At 39.5% G+C, this 15818-nt stretch overlaps 1 protein-coding gene across 1 annotated transcript in view; it reads left to right on the forward strand.

Annotated features, from left to right (window-relative positions):
- Nucleotides 1–3389: 3389 nt before the first annotated feature.
- The window catches only part of ANKRD12 (ankyrin repeat domain 12), a 122410-nt gene continuing 109981 nt past the window's right edge, over nt 3390–15818 (forward strand). Inside the window, 1 exon segment of the mRNA XM_044921196.1 lies at nt 3390–3561. The gene's annotated coding sequence lies outside the window, so the exon portion shown is untranslated.

Genomic DNA, 15818 nt, shown 5'->3' on the forward strand with positions numbered 1-15818 from the left:
TGACCCTCTCCCCTCTCATGCTCTCTCTCACTCTCTCTCAAATAAATAAAATCCTTAAAAAAAAAAAAATTTCCTTACCCATTTTCAGAGATGACAGCTAAACCTGGCCTATTTCTCAAACCTGTAGGGAGAGGTAGGCATCATTTGTGTGTTTACCACCACTTGCTCCCTCATTTCCTCTTCTCAATTCCTAACTCTGTGCTGTTTTTTAAAAAGGGGGTATTTGAGGAGGAAATCTTACTGCTGTTTAATGACAAAAATAAACAATTTAATCATTCTCCACTGACAATCTAATACCAGTTTTTTGGTAGCAACTGCTAAAAGTTGCTAGAGGAAACTACTGATTGCTCAGTTACTTGCTGTAATTGGATGGGGCCACTGCTCCAGAAAATCCAACAACACATAGTAACAGTTATAAGCGTATTTGGTGCAGAGGCATTATATATGTATAGACTATGTCATATAACAAGCTATGATCTGAGATTGCATTTTTCATTTATTACATTCATCTTTCTGAAATATGGCAGGATTTTTTGAATGATCTGATTTAGCTGGACTTAATGTAGCAGAACTTAATTATAAAGGTGTGAAGAACTAAATAAGCTGGTAAGAGGGTAAAATTTGCAGAATGGCTTCTAATTCAGATACCAAATACAGCTGACTCAAACAATGACCCGTGTTGGGGAGGCGGGGTAGTAGGGGCACCAACCCACCTCTTTCCGAATTGAAAATCCTCCTGTAACTTTTAACTCCCCTCAAAATTTAACTACTAACAGTCTACTGTTAACTGGTAACAGAAACAGTTGATTAACACATTTTCTATATTACATGCGTCATATACTGAATTCTCACAATAAAGTTACAGAAAAGAAAATGTACATCTACCTTACCTCACTTATCAAAAAAAAATTTCATATATGAGCAGACCCATGCAGTTCAAACCCATGTTCAAGAGTCATCTGTATACATGTTTTAAGTGTCTGCTTAACTTTGGCTAAGACTGAGGTTTAATGCTTGGGGTCCTTGACCTTTTAGTACTATTATGAAAACTTATTTTACCCACTTGCTGAAGATTTGAGCCAACAAAAGACAGGGCTATGCAATTAAAAGTCTTAGCAGCTTACTAACTAGCTTGTGGATATAAACTTGTTCTCTTCAGACTTCTTTTGAGACATCTATCTGTAATAGCTATAATAATAATTTCTTGATTTATACTTCTAGTTTCACATTGAAAAGGAAAATTAGCTCCTCTTGCCTTCCTAAGTATCATGTGGACCTTTTGAATAATAAATTGTGGCTGATTTATAATTTGCCCATATAATCTTAATATGGACGTTACATTTTTTTTGCAGCTGTCCTACTGAGTGTAGTCAATACAGTGCCCTGGAACACAGTTGTCTTAGGAATCTTTCATATATTAAGTGATTTTTTTTTTTAAAGATTTTATTTATTTGACAGAGACACACAAGCAGGGGGAGTGGGAGAGGGAGAAGCAGGCTTCCCGTCCAAGCAGGGAGCCCTATGTCAGGCTCGATCCCAGGACCCTGGGACCATGACTTGAGCTGAAGGCAGAAGCTTAACAACTGAGCCACCCAGGCGCCCCATATATTCAGTAATTTTAAATACGGTTGTACATATAGTTGTTGCCATAAATTATGGCTAATTTACTTCAGCAAATTCATGCTTACCTTTCAATTTTGAAGGGAGGCAGTGCTATAGAAATAGCAACTGCCATTGCCATCAATACTAATGACCATGATTTAAATGAGAACTCAATGACTTGAAGAGATGTGAGTTGGTGAAATTTTTAGTGGGTTTCTTTGTATTTCATGCCATAAATATCCATATTAAATGTAACAGTAGGGGCACCTGGGTGGCTCAGTGGGTTAAGCATCTGCCTTCAGGTCAGGTCCTCCATGGGGCTCCCTCTCCCACTACCCCTCCCCCCACCCGTAAGCTCTCGCTCTTGCTCAGATAAATCTTAAAAAAAAAATATGTAACAATATTCCACCTCTAGCCTAAGGTGCTCTCTTATTCTTCATATTGAACCTAATGTTTTATAGGTGGGAGAAATCAGGAAACTAGGAAGGGAAAAAGTGATCATTATTAATGCAAGTTTATGCTTTATATAATTTGTTGAGATTTAACTTTGTGTCAAGTCTAAAGTGTCACATCATCTGTAGTGACATAAAGAAATTTGTAACTCCATTAAGTCATAAATAGGTGCTGTAGTTTAGAGACCATTATTGATGAGGGAGGTGGTTTCCGTCCAATATGTAACCTCTTTGGTGGTTAGAATAAAGGCATGTACAAACTGTGGCAGATTAACCTCGATGTAAATAAAAGTAAGTCAGAATAAAATGGTTTCCATCTGATTATGTAACCCCTTTGGTGGTTAAGTAAAGGAATGTACAAACTGTCGCAGACTAACCTCGATGTAAATAAAAAGCGTCCAGAAATAAGAGTACCCGCTGCTGGTAGGCCGAGACCGTAAATTTTCCTCACGCACTCTTCTCCAGTACTTGAGCAGTTCCCTCTGAAATATTATCTCGGATGTGGAGAGAATTGTTTCTCTAAAAAGGTCACTCGAAGGTGTGAATGGAAGAGAGCGTACTGTGGGGTTCACGATGTCCCCGCTACAGGTGCACGTTAATGTACTTTCGAACTGGCACTGGGGCCCCACCTAGCGCAGGTGAGGGCGGGCGCGTCGGTGCGCCGCCGAGTTCCCGGCACGCGTCAGGGTCCCCTGGGCTCCAGTGCAGGTGCTGTCCCGCTGGCGCGCAAGCGCACTGCCGCGCGGACATGGGGGCCCCGAGGCGTCCAGCCGTTCGCAGCTGAGAATTTAGGGGGCAGATACCCTGCCTCTGCCTTTAGACATATTTTTCCGGGTTCGACCTCACAAACTCGCCCACCCGCCCTGCAAAAATAACATGTGAATACCCTATGTTCAGCCTCTTTGCCGCCGCCGCCATTTCCAGAAGTTTCCAGTCACATCCACTGCCATGGTCGCGGCAAAAAGAGACTTCAGAGCCCTCCAGCCCCGCAGCGTCAGCGGAGTCTTGCGCTGCTTTCTTGCGCATCCCTAGGTTCCCCCTCTGTTTTGGGGCCGGTGACGGCGGATGGAGACGGCGACACTGGGTAGGGTGCGGTGAGGTCCGAGCAACTAGAGAGGAGTTCCGGCCTGCACCCCCGCCGCCTCTCACTTGGTACCTTCCGACTCCTCCGCCCCACGGCTCGGGAAGCTTCTCCATAGAGTTGAAAGAGCGGCGGGGTAGCGGGGAGGGGCCGGCGGAAGGGGCGGGCAGGCGCTGGGGGCGGGGCGATCACGCCGCCCGTCCCGTGCCCGCGGAGTCACGTGCCTGTGTCGCAGCCAATCGCCGGGCGGCGCTGTCCTGGGAGCGAGGAGGCTGTGGTGAGAGACGGACGGAGACCGGAGATGTTTTCAAGCCCGGCCTCCGCGGCGTTCGTGGCGGTTGCAGCGGCGACGAAGACAACGACAGCGACGGCATTACCGAGGCACTCGTTCAGGGGGTAAACCCTCCTGCGCCGATCGTGCCTCGGGTCCGTGAGGGTGAGGGGGGCGTGGCGACAGGCGAAGAGGAAGGAGGGGCGCGGTTTCGAGCCCCGTCCCCGGCGCTTGGGAGGAGACCCCTCAGTTCTGCGCTCCTCCCGTCCCCCCTCCCCAGAGCAAGGTAGGGGACGCGCCCTGCCCACCCTGTCTCGTGCCGGCCGGCCTGGCCAGGCACGGCCCGCGGCGCCGCAGGCCTGACAGTGACAGGCCGTTAGTGGCCCCGGCGCGGGTCCGCCCGCCCGCCGCCGCCCCTCCAGGAGTCCCGAGGAGCCGCGGCGCGGCCGGGAGCTGCCAGCAGGGCGGGGGCGGTGTGGGGGGACTTGGCGGGGCACCCCCCGCCGCCGTTCCCGGGGCTGGGCTGCCGCCGCCTCCCGGAACATGGCGGGGTCGGGAGGAGCGTGTGCGTGCGAGTGTGCGCGGCCCGAGAGGGCGCCGCCGGCGTGCCGCGGCCGGACCCGGCGGGGCGGGGCGGGGAGGGGGTGGGGGCGCGCCCAGCCCGCCGCGCGCGCCCGCCCGCCGGGAGCCAGGGTGCGGGCGCGGCCGCAGGACACCGCTGTGGCCCCTCCCGGAGGGAGCATCGGAGGTATCGGGGTCCAGGGGAGAGGAAGATGAAAGGGAGAAGGGAAATTGCCGCTTTAAATAGTCTCAGGGGCAAGGAGAGCGGCACGCTGCAGCTCTGTCTTAAATGCCAGTGTAATCTATCTTTGCCGCATTGGGCAATTGGTTCTTTTCATGGTTCTGCAAATGCTCATTCTAATGGTGTTCGTAGACCCTTGGAGCACGTCAGGTTCTTAGATCTCATTTTGAGGGGTAATATGATGTGACGCATCTTCGAGGATCCCAAAGCGTTGAATAAACGGTTGTACAAAGAGGTTACCGAAGCCCAGCTGACAGCTGTTTTAATAATAACAGTAAGAAACAGTTTGGGATGGGAAGTTAACACTATTGCACCAGTTGAAACCGTAGGAAACATTTTAAGCAGTGTAGTCGTTGACATTGTAATTTCCACTGGACACCCGCGGCTAAACTGCGAACGCGGGTGAAATGGGTTGCAGATTCAGTGATGTGTAAAGCCTTGGAATTATCTGTAATCCTGAAGTTGAAATGAACCTGTGTTCTTAGTCGTACTCCTTTTTTATTTTAAAAAGGTTAACGTAAATTATGAAGGAAGGCGAAACGGTAAAATAGCTATTTTAAAATAAATTGACTGCTTATTAAAAACATATGCTCAAGTAGGCTGCTAAAAATCTCGGGCACTGATCTGTTTCAGTTTCTTCAGTCATTATACAAAGGCTTTCCTGGAGATTAGCTCAGAACTGGCAGAACATATGCTCTATTGGTGCCAAGTGGCTTAAAAACAAAATGAGATAGTGTTGACTATATAAGATCAAGTCATTATATTAACTAATCTTGTTGGGAAAAGTCTTTAATTTGGGCTAAACGCAAAAAAGTATTTAAAGATTCAAAATGTTTCCCCAGATTATAGGCAAGAGGAGAAGGGTTTTACTACTTAAAGATCTTTTATAAAGTTGACACCAACTACTAAATTTCTTTTAAAGGAAGGTCTGCAGTCGGTTTGACTAAAGTCAAGCTTAACTACTCAGGATATGTGTTATATTTTAGGGGCAGGCAAGGTGTTAAAATGAGCTAAAATCTAAGTGTTAAGTGGTATTCATGGAAGGAAAAAAAGAAAAACAGGATGCCTTTAATGTTCTTCATCTCATAGTTGTTGTTAGTATGGTTTTATGAGCAAGCAGAGCTGGGAAAGTGAAAATCTAGGGTTGAGTATTCCATGAGGAATATTTGAGGAAGAATAGAACTCAAATATTCCGATGAGCAAAGAATTTAGTAGGTGAAAATATGTTGTTCAGTCTCTGGTTTTAGTTCTTGAATATCAGGAAGAAAAGAAAAAAAAAAAAAACAAAAACCTGAATTTTGTTTGGGGACAAGTGCCTCCTCAGTGGAATGAATTTAAAATGAAGATGTTTTTATCAAGGTGCTTATATATTCCTTTTTGTTCCTATAGAAGTTGTTGGAAACTGTGATAGTCTTTTGAGGTAGATTGTAGAAAATGGGAGTCAGTGGGATATTTGAAAAACACTTTGTTGGAAAAAAGGTCTTTATTCTAAGGAGTAAGAAGAATAATAGTAAAAATATTCAATTTGTTGGCGTTAGTTGACTGGTAGTTAAATTTTCTTCATTCTCATGTTTTAAGAGCATTATTACATTCTGAAAAGAGAATGATCTGTGAGATTATTTCTATCATAGTAAGAGGTTTAGGCTGTTTTCTGTATATAAACTTGATGATACTGAATCAGTATCTATCAGAAAGGCATGAAAAAATTGTCTCATAATTGGAATAGGTTGCTTAAGAGTTGTTCACATTATTTTGTGACTTGGAACTTGTTGCTAAAATTAACGTTGAAATTTATTTCTAAAATGCCTGTGTTGTGTAAAGGGTACAGTCATGGTGATTTGTCCTTAGAACTGGAAGGGAACTCAAATTTTCTAGTCTGTTTTCCTCAAGAGAAATTAAAGTCCTGGTAAGGTGAAATGACTTACCCAAGTCAGGACAGCCTATTTAAAAAGTTTGTGGTTGGGCCTAGAGATTCCTTTCTGTGAAAATGCTAATACCTCTTTCTTTAAGAAGTAGTTTTATGGAGTAGTGGAAAAAATATTGAAATATAAGTGATAAGGCCTCAATTTAAATTCTTGATTTAAAAAAAAAATCTTGATTTATTACTTCCTAACTGTGGTTCTTGACAAATCACATTAACTTTGAGAATCTTTTTAATCTACAAAAAGTAATTTTCCTAAATAATTTACAGGGTTGTTGGATGGAACAAGTGTGATTACATATGGAGAGCACAAGGTAAAACAGTCAACTTTTATACATACAAAAAGTGGCAATATTTAAAAAATAGTTTTACTGTGTTAAAAGGTGCCTAGATCCCTAGGTTTTTGCTTAGCCTTAGCTTTATTGTTTCCAACACCTGCTGTTTTACAGATTATAACTCCCTGTAGATACATTTTCTGATCCCCACTTAGTTCTAATCTTAGTAAAGCCTCTTATGAACATTTTAAATATTGCAGTTGTTAGAGCCTGACTTCCTCTGGAGAATATGAAGTTTCTTCATATAGCATTTGAAAACATTCTCATTTACACTCATGCATGCATAATCTGTTTCTTTAACAGTGGCTTTTAAAAAGTAATAGTGAAAGTATCTTAGTTGCAATGTTAATTTGTCTGTTGCTAGTTTCCACATATGGCAATAACAGGAGATAATTTCCTTCATAAACTCAGCTTTGAATGGTTTGTGTTGAGGTTATCTTGTACATCTAAAAATATAGAAATGTTCAGACAGTTTTTGTTGGCTTTCAGTGTTATGTTTAAAGACCTTTTCTTCTAGTGCTTTAAATTGATAATACTGGAAGCACATATGTGACTATTGTTTATTGTTGTGTATGTAGATTATTTGTAATCTTGAAGCTGAAAGTTATGATAAACATTCATTGAGCACTTAGAATATGAATGTATCTGTGTTCAAAGTTTTAAGTAAAATATTTAAGATAATTTTCAAAATAACCCTGTGAAACAGGTACTATTATTATTTTAACATATGGCTGAGGAAAATGAGGCTTTGAACTGTTATGTGATGTGTAGATATTCACAGACCTAAAAAAAAGTGACAGACTGTTATTGTTCCCGTTCTTAACCGTTTGTGCTCTGCCTCTAATTAAGAGTGTTTAGCTGATTTTGAAGTTTTAAGGCAGTGTTTCTTAAATTTCAGACTGTGAAAATGTCTAGGGGCCAGCTATTCTACCTTCTACTGTGTTGGTCAAAAAAACAAAAAGAAAAGTAAACGCTTTATGAGAATCTTGGAAGGTAGGCAGCAAGCCTTTTCTGAGATGTTGAGATAACTATTGGGCTTTTTTTATGTTAGTTGTCAGAAGCAAATTAATCTCAGCAGCTACAGAAGGACTATGGTTGTTAACATTACAAGAGGTGATTTTAACAAACTCCACCTTGATGTTGATGCCATTTTTCTAAAGAAATGGATGTGACTGGAGGAAAAAAGATCACTAACCAAACTCATTTAGGACTTTTATAAGTAATTTACTTTTATAGTAAATTTGTCCATTTTAGAAAAATAGTATCTAAGACTAGATTTTCCAATTAATGAGACCCTCCAAAATTCCAAGAAATTCAAACTCCGAAATTCTTAGAAAATTAAGTTTAAACACAAATGCTTCCAGATTGAGATAAGTAGAAGAAGTAAACATGAAGCTGGAAGTAATAAGGTGGAAATAATTTCTTTTTCTTTGGCATCTTAAGTGTTGTCTCTTCTTTGGCCAATACCTTGATATTTGCTTATTGCACAAAAATTGTTTCAAAATCTGTAGTAGTTTACTTTTCTGGCCTTCGGTTTGTATTTGGGCCATAATTGGGGGAAGTGTCACAAATATTAGTGATAAATACCATATTTTCTGTTTTTAAAGATTTTTTTAATTTTTAAATTAAATAATGTCTATACCCAATGTGGGGCTCGAACTTAGAACCCCAAGATTGAGTCACATGCTTTAATGATGGAACCAACCAGGCACCTCCAAGTATCATATTTTTAAACTTTGTGTTACTTGAAAGAGGTGTGAGAGAATCTTGTAGCTTCTCAGATTGTTCTTCGTCCTACATGGGAGTTTTGTCTGCCTCCTGAATTCTAACAGAATGAAAACCATGCATGTGTGGTTCTCTCTTCCTAGAAATAGCTGTATTGATTCAGGATATAAGATAATAGTATGTAAGAATTATGGTGCTGTGTAGTTCACGAAGAATTTTTTTAAAATTTATTTATTTGAGAGAGTGTGCACCTGAAGGGGGAGGGGGGAGAAGATCCTCAAGCAGACTCCCTGCTGAGTGGGGAGCCCAATGTGGGGCTGGATGCCAGGACCCTGAGATCATGACCTGAGCTGAAATCAAGAGCCGAAATCAAGATGCTTAACTGACTGAGCCACTGAGGCGCCCCAGTTCATGAAGTACTTTTTACATCAGATCCCTTGAATTTCCCAACTACTCTGAGATCAGTAAAACATCAGTTAACCTGATGGTGCTGAACCATGGGTAGGATCCAGGTTAAAATTCTCTGGCAAAATGCTAGATTCTTGAAATTCACTCGAGAAAGAGAAGCATTAGTAAATCTAAAGGAAGAGATAAAAAACACACATACTTTTACTCTCTCCTACCAAAGGCACATTGTACACAGCTTTCATTCTATTTTGTTATACCTCTTATGTTTGAAACTTAAGCAGGTAGAAGTAAATACTAAAAACCTTCTTTATACCACTTTACTAATTAGTGTGATTGAGAATGACAGAGGAGAAAATTAAAATTTTACAGAATGTTTCTTACGTTAATTTGCACAAAAATATTATAAGGTGGAAGAAAGCCTTGTTACATTCTGTTATTCTATACCAAAGTCTTGCAATCTCTGAGTTAAAGTAAGTCCTTTTTCACCAGAGTTTAATTTTGAGTATTTGAAAGTTACTTGGTGATCACGTTTAATTTTATTGAGCTTCTGTACTTAAGGTACTGTTAGATACTTTCATATATGTTATTTTAATCAATGATGAGAGTAGATATCTTACATATCTAGTTATGAAGATACTTCAAAAAGGTGTCACTGGAATATCTCCAACTTTAGATACTGGTACTCATGAACTAACTTGAAATTTATAAGTGCTATATAAATGTAAGTTTGTTACTTTAAGAGAAATTTTTCTTAAGATCAACCTAATTCATTCATAGATTTATGTTGAGGTGGATCATCCAGTGGTGGTTATTCAACCTTCAGAAATTATCCCTGACTTCCAGTGTTCATCCCAAGAATAAAGATGAATGTTCTCGGGCGCCTGGGTGGCTCAGTTGGTTAAGCGACTGCCTTCGGCTTAGGTCATGATCCTGGAGTCCCAGGATCGAGTCCCGCATCGGGCTCCCCGCTCAGCGGGGAGTCTCCTTCACTCTCTGACCCTCCCCCATCTCATGCTCTCTCTATCTCATTCTCTCTCTCTCAAATAAATTAAAAAAAAAAATCTTAAAAAAAAAAAGATGAATGTTCTCTTTAAGTTGCATTGAACGGGACAAAAAATTACCTCTTTACTGAGTTTCTATTTGTCCTCATATCATTGAAAGTAAACAGGAATGTTTGACAGAAAATTGGCTTACTCATTCTTCCTTTCCTTTGTCCTTTTTCCTCCTCCTGGCTCCTCCTTCCCCCTCAGACGCCAGTGTTCCTTTGCTTTTGCAAACACCCAGTGGAAAAAATCTATACCTATCTGTTGTTGGTTGACAATGTAAATTTGTGTTATTAGATTTAAGTATTACCACTTATATTTTATATTTCAAGGCTCTTGTCTTTAATTATGGTATGAATATTGATTTTAGCTACAGGAATTTGGATATTAGCTAAAAATCAGGAAATAATCATTTGCATTTTCTCTTCTGTGAATTGACACTTCATATCCTTTGGCTATTTTTCTCTCTTTGTTCCTTCTTATTGGAAATCTCCAAGAGTGGCAATCAAGAATTTAAACAATTTCAAAAACACTTTTATTGTGTTTTTAAATTACAAAAATAATATACGCTTATTATTAAAATAAAAAACTATGGGGGCGCCTGGGTGGCTCAGTCGGTTAAGCGTCTGCCTTCGGCTCAGGTCATGATCCCAGAGTCCTGGGATTGAGCCCCGCATCGGGCTCCCTGCTCAGTGGGAAGCCTGCTTCTCCCTCTCCTACTCCCCCTGCTTGTGTTCCCTGTCTCGCTGTGTCTCTCTCTTTCAAATAAATAAAATCTTTAATAAATAAATAAACAAACTAACTATGTAATAAAAGAGTTAACAATTCTCCAACCTCCCCCTCTGGATATTCTTTGTATATTAGAGATTGTTAATCTTCTATATGTTATAATTATTATAACATTATTCTATATGTTATATTTATCATTTGAATCAGAACTTGCATTTTGCAGCCTTTTGGCAAACCCCAGAAGAAACTGGCTCTCTCCAAACTGTTAACCTTGACATGATAACTCTTTGGGCTCTTTTATTATGCCTTCACACCCCGAGTCCAAGAATTTCTCCTGTCTATAATTTTTGTGAACTCAGATATTAAGGAATAAGTAGCAGAAAACAGAATCCTTTGAGCATAGTGGAAAACTGGAGTCTGACATTTAAGTCATGTTCGTTATGAAGTACCTATTGACCGATACAGGTGTAATTACAAGTGTTCTTTGATTGGTAATAGGCTCTCCATATAACCTTTCATTCACTCCTAACAGTGACCTTGTGAAGTTTATCTTATTCCCATATATTTTTTTATTTTTGAGTAATCTCTACACTCAACATGGGTCTTGAAGTCAAGACCCCGAGATCAAGAGTCACATGCACTACCTACTGAGACAGCCAGGCACCCTGTATCTGCGTCCCATTTTAGAGATGAGATTTGTTTAAAATCTGTGGCTGTATTGTTTCCTCACAAAAGTACACCTTCAAAGAAGTTGGTGATAATTATTAAGAGAAAAAAGGATAAAGTAATAGATACATGTTTACCCTTTTAGGGAAAAGTAATTATTTTGTGTTACGGATTATGGATGTTTATGAAGAGTGAAAGGGCTTGAATGATCCACTCTGACAGTGTGATAGTTTATTGCTGGGTATTGAATTTGAAAGTAACTAGAATTTTTATCTTTTTACTTCTGAATCTTCAAGTTGAACAAATATTATGGATATAATAAAGATTTTAAACATTTCATAGTTAACAAATTTTAAATAAATGTATCTATGAACGGCATTGCACTTATTGTTGAGGCAGATGTTTGGGAAAATACACGCAAAGACATTATTATGGTCTCTGTCTTTTTTAAGGGTTTACACTAAGTGAACAAAACAAAGACATGTGAAATAGGAGGACAGTATTTTTTTTTTTTTAAAGATTTTATTTATTTTTTTGACAGAGACATAGCGAGAGCAGGAACACAAGCAGGGGGAGTGGGAGAGGGAGAAGCAGGCTTCCCGCAGAGCAGGGAGCCCGATGTGGGACTCGATCCCAGGACTCTGGGATCATGACCTGAGCCGAAGGCAGACGCTTAACGACTGAGCCACCCAGGCGCCCAGTATTTTTTTTTTTTTAAGATTTTATATATTTGAGGCGGGTGGAGAGCATGAGCAAGGGAGGAGCAGAGAAAGACTGACAAGCAGACTCCACACTGAGCATAGAGCCGGATGCGCAACTCAATCCTACGACCCCAAGATCATGACCTGAGCTGAAATCAAGAGTCGGATGCCTAATCGACTGAGCCACACGGGCACCCCACGACAGTATTATTCTTAAACATCTAAATTGCTTTCTGGTTGGTGTAGAAAGGAACGTGGTAAGCCCTGCAAGGACATAGATCGTGTCTGTCTTGTTCAGTGCTGTACGCCTAAATTTCATCACACTGTAAAGAGTCACTGTACATTTATTGAATGACCGAGAATCACCCCAATGCCAGTGACAGGAGAATGATTTGATTGGCATAAGAAGACTAAGGGAGAAAAGATAGCACATGAAATTACTAGGATGAAGAACTTAATAAAAATGAATTTGCAAGATGGAAAATGATATAATGCAGATTTTCTTAGAAAATAATTGTAGAAATTGTATGGAATTCAGTGAGAGACAAGAAGATGATTGGTAAGGTTGTTAGGTTTTAAGGTTTTAGGTCCGAGTGCTCTAAGCACATACCTGAAGAAGACGACATTCTCTGCTTGTATGGAGCTTGAGATCTAGCAGGAAGAGTTAGTTACTTAAAGCAAGGATCCATAATTAGGGAGAGGTTTTGTAAACATTTTGAAATTATATTGCAGATTCCTTAGTGAATATGCTTTCAGGGTCTGAAATAGGTCTGTCCAAAAGACTAAGATTCACTGACTTGAAAATTTAAGTTCAGTTTTGATCTAGAATTATTATTTTCTTAAATAGTCCTAAACTTGTGTTTTTAGGCATTATTTTTATAATATTTCCTTTTGATAGATAAGGCTGTTTTAATATTGGTACTATCAGTGAGATGTGCCTCTTTTTTCCCCACTTTATAACATTTGTGTGGTTATGTATCCAGAAATGTTTTCTTTTTTTAAAAGTAAGACAAAATATGCATGTATTCCTTCCTGTGGGGATTGGAGTTTTCACAATACTACTGTTTTCTGTACTCTCTTACAGTTATTTTAATACATTGAATTTACTCTGTTCCGGTTCCCCCATTACCATATTTTTCCTTGTCACTTTCTTCAGTATACTTTGGTAAGGAACCAGTTTATAATTCTAAATTGCTGTGGCCAAGAAAAGCTACCAGTAATACATACATATATTACCTTAAGCCAGTTAAGAGCATGTTTTCTTTTAAGTGCCCTGAAATGTGCACTTATCCTGAACTCTTGTGTGTAGTATAGTAAGTAGGTTATGTTGGACAGTATGCAGGATACAGAAAGAGAGGTAGCAGATAAGTACTAAAATAAAGCCCAAACAATTCAACCCTGATGTGAAGTCCTATGAAAGCTATTAATTTTGGCTCTATTTTGAAGCAGTGTTACAACTGATGCTGTAGTTGGGTCAGGGTAGGAATAGTGTGGTATGCAGATTAGAAATAATTTAATACTTCCACTAGCACTGCTCTCTCATAAGGTACTAATTTCAGCAGCTTCTCAACTGCATAAAGAGTTTGGGCATAAAGATGAGTTTCAGGATCACAGGTTTATAATTATAGAAGCAATGATTCTTGTAAACTATTTTTTTTTTTGTTAATGCCATGACCTTTATCCTAAGTCTCTTACATTTTTATGTACCAATGTCAAAAGTACACCAAATTATCTAAACAATTAAAAATCCTTTCATTTGAAGGTAAAGTATGTGCCCTTTCATTTTAAAAGAAAGCAGTAAAAGTGAGTAGGGCATTACTTGGAATTAAACTGTGAGGAGTATTTAGAATGGCACCAGATTTATGTTGTCTTTTGAGGGGCAGGAGAAGGGGGCAAAGTTAAAATATCAAAATCTTTTTATTTTGAAATATTTCAATAATATAAAAGGGACAGGAAACAGCATAATGATCTTCCTGGGTACCTATCCCCAGCTTAAGAATTAAACATTACAAATTCAGTGGAAGCCCCTATATGCTTTTCCTGGATCTATTTCCTCGCTCCCTTAGGCTATCTCCCTTTCTTTGTACAAACTTTCCAACAGTGGCATTTCCCTTTCTCTAGACCTATGTAATTTTGTTTCTTTCTTCAAAGTTCACTTCAACGACCTCTTTCCATTTTAACTTTATTGTATATTGTATATTGTATATAATAGTATATATATAATAGTAGGAGTGGTCTGAGAAGGGGAGTTGAAAATAAGATTGTATACATGAGGTAGAAATCTACCTTAAAATCTAGGCAAGGGAAAGTTAGATTTCAACACTACTATATGCAGAACAGAACTGATAAAGTAGACGTAAGAATAACCTAATTGTTTTTAGGAAGATTAGTCTGGTAGGAGCAGTGTGGTGTAGTGAGTCTGAAAGGAAGTGATGATTTGCTAACTCATTTTGATTGACTTTTTTCCTCCTTATTACTGTATGCTGGTGAGATTTTACTTGGCCTCCCAAACACTTTATTACCATTTTGACAGAAGAGAAAGGAGCTGGTGGCAAAATGCTTAATAATGAGTGTTTCTAGTTTTCAGGATTTGGGTAATTACTCCTGACCTCTTTTAGAATATGTTGACAGTGAAGTGAATACATATATTCTATTAGATTTCTACTTTAGCCATTGGTAATTTTTTCAGCTCCCAGTGCCAGCGATGCAAGAAAAGCTACGCCTTAACCATTTTCTCTGAGCTGTTGCAGCCCTCTACTGGTCTATGGAAGTTGCACAGTTTAGAACCCTGTGGGGCTAGAAAGAGGTCCATAACTCAGCAGCTCATTTTTAGAATCTTCAAACTTTAGAAGTCATTTATGCCACCTCTCTCAATTGCAGATAAGTATTTTATATAATACATCTTAACAATTCTGGAAATGTGTATGTAGATGTATTAGATACCCAGGGCAAATAGATCATTGTAAACACAACTGCCTGTATTATTTTCTTTAAAAGTCTAAATATATTGTTAGAATGTGGTCCTTTATGGTCCACTGTTTGACAGTGTCAAAAAAATCTTTTTACCACTAATCTCTTTTGTAAATGTTGTCTAATAAAGTAATGAGAATTTTGATTTTTAAAAATTTGAGATATTATTTAGTTGCTACTGTTAGGAGATAAATACAACAGACAAATGCAAATTGCTTCTTTTATTTTCTTTTTTTAAGATTTATTTATTTGAGAGTGTGCACGTGTGTATCGGGGAGGAGCAGAGGGAGAGGGAGAGAATCTCAGGCAGACTCCTCACTGAGTATGTTGCACGCTGCCCTGCTGCCAGAAGCAGGGCTCGATCCCACGACCCTGAGATCATGACATGAGCTCAAATCAAGAGTGGGATGCCCAACCTACTGAGCCACCCAGGTGCCCCTTGAATTGTATTTTAAATTACTTTCAACAACTTCCTGTTGCTGGAGCCAGAAACTTGGGTGTCATTCTAACCTCCTTGCTATTATTTACTATTCTCCCTACCTCACAATCTGATCATTATACTTTAAGTGGTCTACTTGTCTCTCATCTGATTTCTCTTTAGTCTGTCTTCCAAAGTTTCATCAGCAACACCTTTCTAAACACTATTTGAATTATGTCACTGCCTTTTTAAAAGTCTTAAAGTGCTTTTTGTCATCACTAAGATCCTGCAACATAATCACAAGGTGCTTCATGATGTGATCCCTTCCTACTTTCTTTAGATTCATTTTCTATCCATTGTGCTTCAGGTTTTGCTATCCTTTCAATATGGCCTGCTTTCTTGTATGGGAGTGTGTGTCCATACCTGTGCACATGCTTATCCTTCTTCTTGTGCAGTGCTGTTCATATCTACCTGCCTGGTGGTCATCCTCAGGACTGTCTTAATGTTACCTCTTCTTGAAATTCCCCAAGCACACCCCCATATACATGCACCTGAGTTGGGTAATCTCTTTGTGGTAGTGCTGCCTTATTTCTGTAACATTTATTGTTCCATATAGTAATTAACTTGTCTTTTGCCCCTTAAAAACAGTAAATTTCCTTTAGGCTAGAATTGTGTCTTGTTTATCTTTAGTTCC

The sequence above is a fragment of the Neomonachus schauinslandi genome, chromosome 14, assembly GCF_002201575.2.
Source record: "Neomonachus schauinslandi chromosome 14, ASM220157v2, whole genome shotgun sequence".
Lineage (NCBI taxonomy): Eukaryota > Metazoa > Chordata > Mammalia > Carnivora > Phocidae > Neomonachus > Neomonachus schauinslandi.